The sequence below is a fragment of the Chinchilla lanigera genome, unplaced genomic scaffold (assembly GCF_000276665.1).
Source record: "Chinchilla lanigera isolate Chin_1 unplaced genomic scaffold, ChiLan1.0 scaffold00051, whole genome shotgun sequence".
Taxonomy (NCBI): Eukaryota; Metazoa; Chordata; class Mammalia; order Rodentia; family Chinchillidae; genus Chinchilla; species Chinchilla lanigera.
Window position 1 is genome coordinate 7,331,924 of NW_004955452.1, and position 8,038 is coordinate 7,339,961.

The window sequence follows — 8,038 nt, forward strand, 5'->3', positions numbered from 1 at the left end:
CAAAAAAAAAAAAAAAGAAAAGAAAGAAAAAAGAAGTTCTGAACGTGAGACTCCAAGCCAGAGAAAGGTGTCAGAATAGTCCCTTAAAATCAGAATCACCCACAGCAATACATGCATCCATGTTTATAGCAGCACAATTTATAATAGCTAGATCTTGGAAACAACCCAAATGTCCATCAACTGAAGAATGGATAAAAAAGATGTGATCTTTTTATACAATGGGGTACTACTCAGCCATAAAGATAAACTGGAAAGAAGGATAAGTTTGAGGCTTTTATAGGTAAATGGATGCAACTCGAGACCATACTCATAAGTGAAATAAACCAGACGCACATGTGCGAATATTGTATTGTCTCCCCAGTGTGAGAAGCTGAAAGCGTAAATAAGATACAACATGTACAGTAGATATTGTAAAATGGGAAGAAACTTCAAAAGGAAAGAGAAACTGAGATGGGGAAAAGGGGAAAAGAAGGAAAAGAAGGAAAAGAAATATATATATAAAGATATTTAAGAAATATATATATATATAAAGATAGTTAAGATAGTCATACTACAAATTTCTCTCAGTTCATTGAAAAGAAAGGTTAGTGCTAATATTGTCTGGAAAATTAAATGCCGATATCTTGTACTCTGAGTAACTAATTTAAAGATAACTCCAGAGTGTTTTAACCATTGTTACCCTCCTATTATCTTGTTTTGAAATTTAGTTATTTTTGTTCTTTAAAATAAAAAATAAAAAAAAGAACCATCCATTTGCTTAGGTGAAGCGTGGGGTCCGAGCCGGGCCTCCTGAGGTCATTTTCCGGGCCTTCCCCCTGCCCGGCCGGAGCGAGGACCCCGCTTACCTGCAGCAGCAGCAGCAGCAGCAGCAGCAGCAGCAGCGGCTCGGCTGTAGCGTCTGTTGTCTCCCTGGGTCCACCCTGGCCCCAGCCTCCGTGCTGCCGTCTGGCAATTGCAGAAGTGAAGAAACAGCCGATCGCTGCCAAGTCACCCCCAAGAGGAAATGCACTGACCCTGGGGCCCCTCCAACAGACGCCACAGGAACCTCCAAAGCAGGCCACCCGGGCCCGGGCACTGCACAGAGGCTTCTCGAAGAGCAAGGGACGGGTGCGGTGTGGGCAGCGGCCACAGGGTCAGCGGCTGAGGTGAGGGAGAGAACGCAAGACAGTGCTCAAGTGTGCTCTCGGGAGAGACCCACGAGGGAGCAGGGGAAGTGAGCGACCGGCCGATGACGAGGGAGCGGGAGGGCGGGAGGGCGGCGGGAAGAAGAAGAAAGGACGGAGGGAGAGATGCGGGCAGAACAACGATGTGAACACGAGGACGCAGCCTGAGAGGAGTAAGGCGATACAGGGACAGCAACGATCAGGAAGGTAAAAGAGAAAGAGATGAGACACACACAGCGAGGGTGCGGCTGCGCAGGCACGGGTGTCTGTGTCCCTGTGTGAGGAGAGAAAGGAGCAGGAGGGGGACGAGGAGAGGAGCCCAGAGCGGCGACGGTCAGTGAAGTGAGTGGGCAGGAGATCCCTGGTGACCACAAAGTGCTGCGTCCAGGAAACCTCGGAGGACACGGTGCTGGGGAGGGGACTCCCAAGAGTCCAAGCTGGAGCCTGGCAGAGAGTTCACGGGAGAGGGTGACTGAGCGTGAAGAAAGAGGTGTCAACAGTTGAGGGTGTGAGCACAGCTGAGAGAGGGAGAGAGGAGGAGGAGAGAGGGAAGAAGAAAGAGAGCCTGAGAGAGAGAGATTTCCTGGGTATGCGGGTGTGGCTCAGCAGCACGGTGCCTGCCTGGCAAGCACAAGGTCCTGAGTTCGATTCTCAGTTCAAAAGAAAAGTTTTCCTGGGTACACGAAGTTTCCAGTCCTTACCCACGCACTCATCCCCTCAACCAACAACACTTACCCACCGCTCTGGGTGCCAGGCCCTGTGGAGGGCTGTCTAAGAAAGCAAGCCCCTCGGCTGTCAGCTGATCCATTACTCTCCTACACAGAGAGGGAAACTGAGGCCCAGAAAGGACCAGAGCCCAGAGCAAGGCAGGTGCAAAGCTGAGCCGGGAGTGTGATCCTCCTGGCCCCAAGACAGTGTCCAGCTTCAGTCTACCTTGGGGGTCAGGATTAGCCCCCTTCTACCACTCAGGCCCCCTGCTGTCCCTGATCAAAGCCAAAAATGGCTCTTTTAAGGTCAAAACATCTTTAATATGTGCCTTAGCCCTAAAGAACTAGAGCTAAACTGGGTGTGGTGGTGCACACCTGTAATCCCAGCACTCAGAAGGCTGAGGCAGGAGGATCACCATAAGTTCCAGGCCATCCTCGGCTACATAAGCGAGTTCAAGGCCAGCCTCAACTACACATCGAGACTCTGCCTCCAAAAAAAAAAAAAAAAGAAATAGAGCTAAAAATGTGCCCTGGGTCCTGCACACGCAGACACACTCAAAGCACTTATGTATTTGGCCCTTGCACACTGACACATCCTCAGCACAGCCACTCAGGTACACGCCTATTGTGACTCTTCTCACTCACACCTGCCCAGACACACCGCCTTCCCCGTGCCCGAGCACGCACACTCACCCACCCTGGGCAGCTAGTCCCAAAGGCAGCCCCATCCTTGGTCGGAGACATTGACACAGCTCACCCCTCCTTGCTTCCCTCACAGGCCTTTGAACCTAGAATGGCCGGTGACACAACGTGACATGGGCTTGTTCACTGCACGTCGTTGCTGTTGTTGTTTGCATGGGGGTCTCCCGATGATGCCTCCCAGGCTGGCCTCCAACCTCTGGGCTCAAGTGATCTTCCCACCTGGGCCTTCCCAGTAGCTGGATCCCCGGGCCACCGCACCCAGCTACCTGCTCACTGCACTTGGCCTTCGCTCAGGCTCTCTTTTAAGGTCAAAGCATCTTTATTATGTGCCTTAGCCCTTTATTATGTGCCAGAGCCCAGCTCTGCATGTAGAGCCTCCTTCCCAAAACGACCTCCCCTCCTCAGCCCTCCTCCGGCCGCCACCCTCCACGAGAGACATAGAACTGGGAATCAAACAGCCTCCATTGGAGTCCCCAGGACCCCGAGCTCAAGGTCTAGGCTGGAGGTGCAACTCAGTGGTCTAGCACTTGCCTAGCAAGCGTGCGCTGGGTTTGATCTCCAGCGCCACACAAAAAGAAAAAGAAAAAAAAAAATCTAGCCTGTTTTCCAGTAGTGCCTTCCGCAGGCCCATACGGCAATTGCATATAAGTACCTGTTCTGAGACTGTCAATAAACAAGGTAGGAAGCCCATATTATCAATGTTTTAAAAGTGAGGAAATTGGAGTTGACTATTTGTTTCTCTTACACCCCATTTCCAATCTGTCAAAAACTCCGTCAGCTCTACTTTACCATATATTCAACTTTGCATCTAAATAAGCCTTCAGAGTTAACCTTCAGTTGTCAGGAAATATAAAGGACAAAGGCCCCCAAAGGGAAGCAATCAGTCAAATAACTCAGTTATTTCTTTTTTTTTTTTTTTTTTTTTTTTTTTTTTTTTTGGTTTTTCTCAGGTACCAGGAACCAAACTCACGACCTTGCACTTGCCAGGCAGGCGCTTTGCCGCTGAGCTAAATCCCCAGCCCCTTAAGTCAGTTATTTCAACAAACCACATGAAAACAACCAAACAAACAGACAAAGCAGGGACTGCTCCAGACTAAATGGGATTTAAGAGCTATGCAGATCCAATAATACAACGTATGGGGCTGGGGATTTAGCTCAGTGGCACAGCGCCTGCCTGGCAAGCGCAAGGTCATGAGTTTGATTCCCAATACTGGAAAACAAAAAAAAAAAACACAATAATACAACATATGTCTCTTTTTGGAACCTGAAACACCAGCTCAACCGTAAAAAAAAAAAAAGACAGCTATGTGTCAACTGGGGTCCTGGACCAAGAGGGCACAGCCCCCGAGGCAGGCACGGCGGCATCCTGGGGACGGGGCTTGGGGAGAAAGATGTGGGCAGGCCAAAGGCGCACAGGAACGGTGCGGTCTTGGGAGACCACCAAGAGCGCAGCGCCCTCCCCTCTGCAGGAGGAGGCCGGGAGCACCCCCTGGCATCACAGAGGGTGGCTGTGGGCTGGGGAGGACCGCTGGGACGGAGCTGGGACCTGCGGTACAGAGCTGTGGCCCACCCTCCGTTACCTGCCAGAGAGGGAACAGGAAATACCTGCACCTCTCTCCTTCGGTCAGGTGAGGTCTCACCTGCGCCGAGCCGGAACGAGGCCCGCGTGGTTGGCCGCTAGGGGCAGCATGGGGTGGGGAAAGGAGCGCGTCAGTCTGGAGGGAAGAGCTGATGTCCTGGACTGGCGTATTCGGGAAAATCAGAGAAACTGGAATATGGGTAGGATGTCAGGTGACTCTAAGGCACTATTGTTAACTTTATTAGGTGGTCATTGGTTTATGGTTATATAATAAAATGTCTGTATATGGAAATATTTAAAGATGAAATTACAGAGGCTTGCTTTAAAATATTACAGCAAAGCTGGGAGTGGTGGCGCACACCTGTGATCCCAGCACTTAGGAGGCTGAGGCAGGAGGACTGCTGAGAGTTCCAGGCCAGCCTGGGCTACACAGTGAATTCAAGGCCACCCTGAACTGCCTAGTGAGAAAGAAAAAGAAAAATGGGAAGGAAGAAGAGCTGGAGGAAGGAAAAGAAAAAACAAAGGAAGAGAGGAAGAACAGAAATAGATAGTGTGGCCAAATACTGATTTTTCTTGAACCTGGGAGTGGTAATGCAGCAGGCTGACTACAGGATATCAGGTCCTAATCCCTAGGGGGTGTAAATGTCTTGTTTTGTTTTGGTTTTTTTTTTTTTTTTTTTGGTTTTTTCTCTGGTACCGGGAACCGAACTCAAGACCTTGCGCTTGCCAGGCAGGCGCTTTTGCCGCTGAGCTAAATCCCCAGCCCCCCTAGGGGGTGTAAATGTCACCTTATATGGCAGCGATTTTGCAGATGTGATTAACGGCCTGGAGGGAGGAGATGGTCCTAGATTATCCACGTAGGCCTTAATATAATCACCAGTATCCAACTGCCAGGGAGACTGAGGGAGATGTGACCACAGACAGGAGGAGAGTGGTGTGGCAACAAAGAAAGAGCGACCAGGAAAGACAGTAGCTGCCAGACAGGCTGGAGACACAAATTCCTAGGACCTAGGAGGGAGCCTGCGGAGCCTGCATGGCCCCACGGGTTCATCATGGGCTTTGGGTCTCCAGAACCATCTAAGAACCAATGTGCATTTTGTTGTGTGTCATCAAGTTCGTGACAACTTGAAAAAAAAAACTTCGTGACAACTTGTTACAGCAGCCAAAGGAAACTAATGCAAGTATATTGGTATTTATGGTACTCTTCGTATCATTGAAAACTTCCCTAATCAAGCCGTATTTATGCACTCACAGATCTCAGTATTATCTACAGAAAAGTGTTGCTAAGGAAGCAGAAATAAAATCAAGTTCAACCACAGTTTAGAGGAAATATAGAGAGAAACAAATTGTACGGACACACTCAACAAACCCAGACAGTATGAAATGCTACAAACAACCTAGTTTTGTTTCTGGGTTTTTTGTTGTTGCTGTTGTTCATATGTTAAGACAAAGTCTCACTATGTAGTTCAGGCTGGCCTTGAACTCATGGCAATCCTCCTGCCTCAGCCTCCCAAGTACTGGGATGACAGGTGTGTACCACAATGCCTGGTTTGTTTTTGTTTTTGTTTTTGTTTTTAATTTATTTGTGCATGTGTGTGTGTGTCTTTTTGAAAAAGGGCCTCACTGTGCAGTTCAGGTTGGTCTTGATCCTCCTGCCTCAGCCTCCTGAGTGATAGGATTAAAGGCATGTGCCACTACACCCAGCCTGTTTTGTTTTAATATGTAAACGCTAAAGGACAAAAGATCATGAAGAGCCGGCAATAGTGGCACAGGCCTGTAATCTTAGCACTCTGGGAGGCTGAAATAGGAGGATCATAAATTCCAGCCCAGCCCAGGCAATTTCACAACTTACACAGACCCTGTCTCAAAATAAGAAATAATAAAAGAACAAGGGATACAGCTCAGTCTGAAGGCCCCTGAGTTCAATCCCTAGTACAGAAAAGAAGAAGAAGAAGGGGAAGGAGCAAAAGGAGGAGGAAGAGAAGGAAAAGAAGAAGAAGAGGAGGAAGAAGAAGAGGAGGAGGAGAAGGAAAAGAAAAGAAACTGTAGATCAAATGAGAATTAAGAGACATAGCAACTGCTTTCTACATGTAAATCATTTTGGGACCTTGATTCAAGCCAGTAGTATGAAAAAAGAAAGAAATGTATGAAACAATTAGAAATTTGAACACTTATGAATATTCCATTATGTTGAGGAATTAATGTTAATTATTAGGTGGGTTAATGATAATGATTTCACAGTTACGTTAAAAATTCTTATAGAAATAACAAAATTAACAGACAAAATTACATATGTGGGATTTGCTTCAATAATATGCAAACATCCTTCAATTAACCAGAGTAGGTTGATGATTATTGGAGCTGGCTGAGGGCATGTGAGCACCCATTGTAGCATTACATGCACTTTTATTTTCAGTACTGGAGATTGAACCCAGCACTTCATCACTGAACTACATCCCCTAGCTCTTTTATATTTTTATTTTTGATGCAGCATCTCATAAAGTTGCTAAATTGCCCAGGCTGGCTTGAATTTGAAATTCTCCTGCCTCAGCCTCCCAGAGCGGAATTATAGGTGTGCACCACCACACAGCTTACATGCACTCTTGTATGTGTTTTGAATTTTTTAAAGTAAAAAATTTTTGTTGTTTATTTTTAAAAGTATCTCATCACTTGTTTTGATTTTGAAGTTGAGAACAACAGGGAAAAAGGAAATTCTACCAATGTTATATAATGGATATTTGTGTCTTGGGCTATAATTTTCTTGTGCGGAATGTGAGAAGTCAAAACTACTCACAAGGGCCAGGGAAATAGCTCAGTGGCCCAAGCGCCTGTCTGGCAAGCACAAGGTCCTGAGTTCGATTCCTGGTACCAAAAAAAAAAACTACTCACAAGGCAGGCACGGGGCTCATGCTTGTAATGCCAGCACTCAGGAGGCTGAGGCAGGAAGATAACTGTGAGTTTGAGGCCAGCCTGGGCTACCTATGCAAGTTCAAGTCCAGCCTAAACTGCACAGCGAGACCCTGTCTCAAAAAAAAAAACCCAAATAAATAAATAACAACCCTACTAACAATGCTAAACCAAGATTGACACAAAAGTAAAACTAGTAGTAATACTAAGACCTTATTTGTCTTTTACACTTTTTCTCTCACCAGTGTGCCATGGTGGTTTCTACCTGACATGTGAGGACTTTGTCATCTGAGGGCTAACGGAATAGTGCCTGTGTATGCTGGGTTTTTTTTTTTTTTTTTTTTTTTTTCCCGGTACCGGGAATCGAACTCACAACCTCGCGCTTGCCAGACAGGCGCTGTGCCTCTGAGCTAAATCCCCAGCCCCCTGTGTATGTTGTTTTAATTTTGAGTACGGTAAATATCCTCAGATGTAATCCATGTCATCCTAAGATCTTTGGGGCCCTTGATAATGTGGAAGAAACTCTGGAAAAAAAGTTTGAGAATTGCTCACTGCTCCAGTCCACCCATCCCCCCCCCCCCCCCCGGAAAGAATATTCCGCTCCTAAGATCAGCAGCAGAGTGCGGGTGAGGGTGGAGGTCCCAGGTTGAGGAGCGGGTGACTCCTTCAGACAGACTCAATAAGCAGTACGGGCCTGTGTTGTCACCCACCCTGGACACCCCTGCCGGGTGCTCCCTCCCTAACCTCCTGCCACCCCTTCAAAGCGGAGCTGAGCACTAGACGGCAGTTCCCACTGGCGGCCCGCCGTTTCCTATCCTTGGGTGACAGCTGGTTCCCACCATCATACCAGACTCCCTGTAGTGCCCAGCCACACCCTGAGGTAGAAAACGTCATTTGGTATTTATGATGGCAAGAAAACTATCTTGGCATCTTGGCTTTTTCTTTTTCTTTGGCCAAAGACTTGCAAGATCTTGTTTTTT

General features: G+C 47.4%; 1 protein-coding gene across 3 annotated transcripts in view; it reads right to left on the reverse strand.

The window, feature by feature from the left end:
* Ptafr (platelet-activating factor receptor) overlaps positions 1–8,038 on the reverse strand; it is a 35,726-nt gene that overhangs the window by 22,070 nt on the left and 5,618 nt on the right. The window contains exon 2 of one of the 3 annotated variants that reach the window (XM_013519732.1): positions 846–1,140. The exons of 1 other annotated variant lie outside the window; for it this stretch is intronic. The gene's annotated coding sequence lies outside the window, so the exon portion shown is untranslated. Of the gene's footprint in view, positions 1–845; positions 1,141–8,038 lie in introns of those variants that run through there. One more of the 3 variants, XM_013519733.1, reaches the window with a different exon arrangement.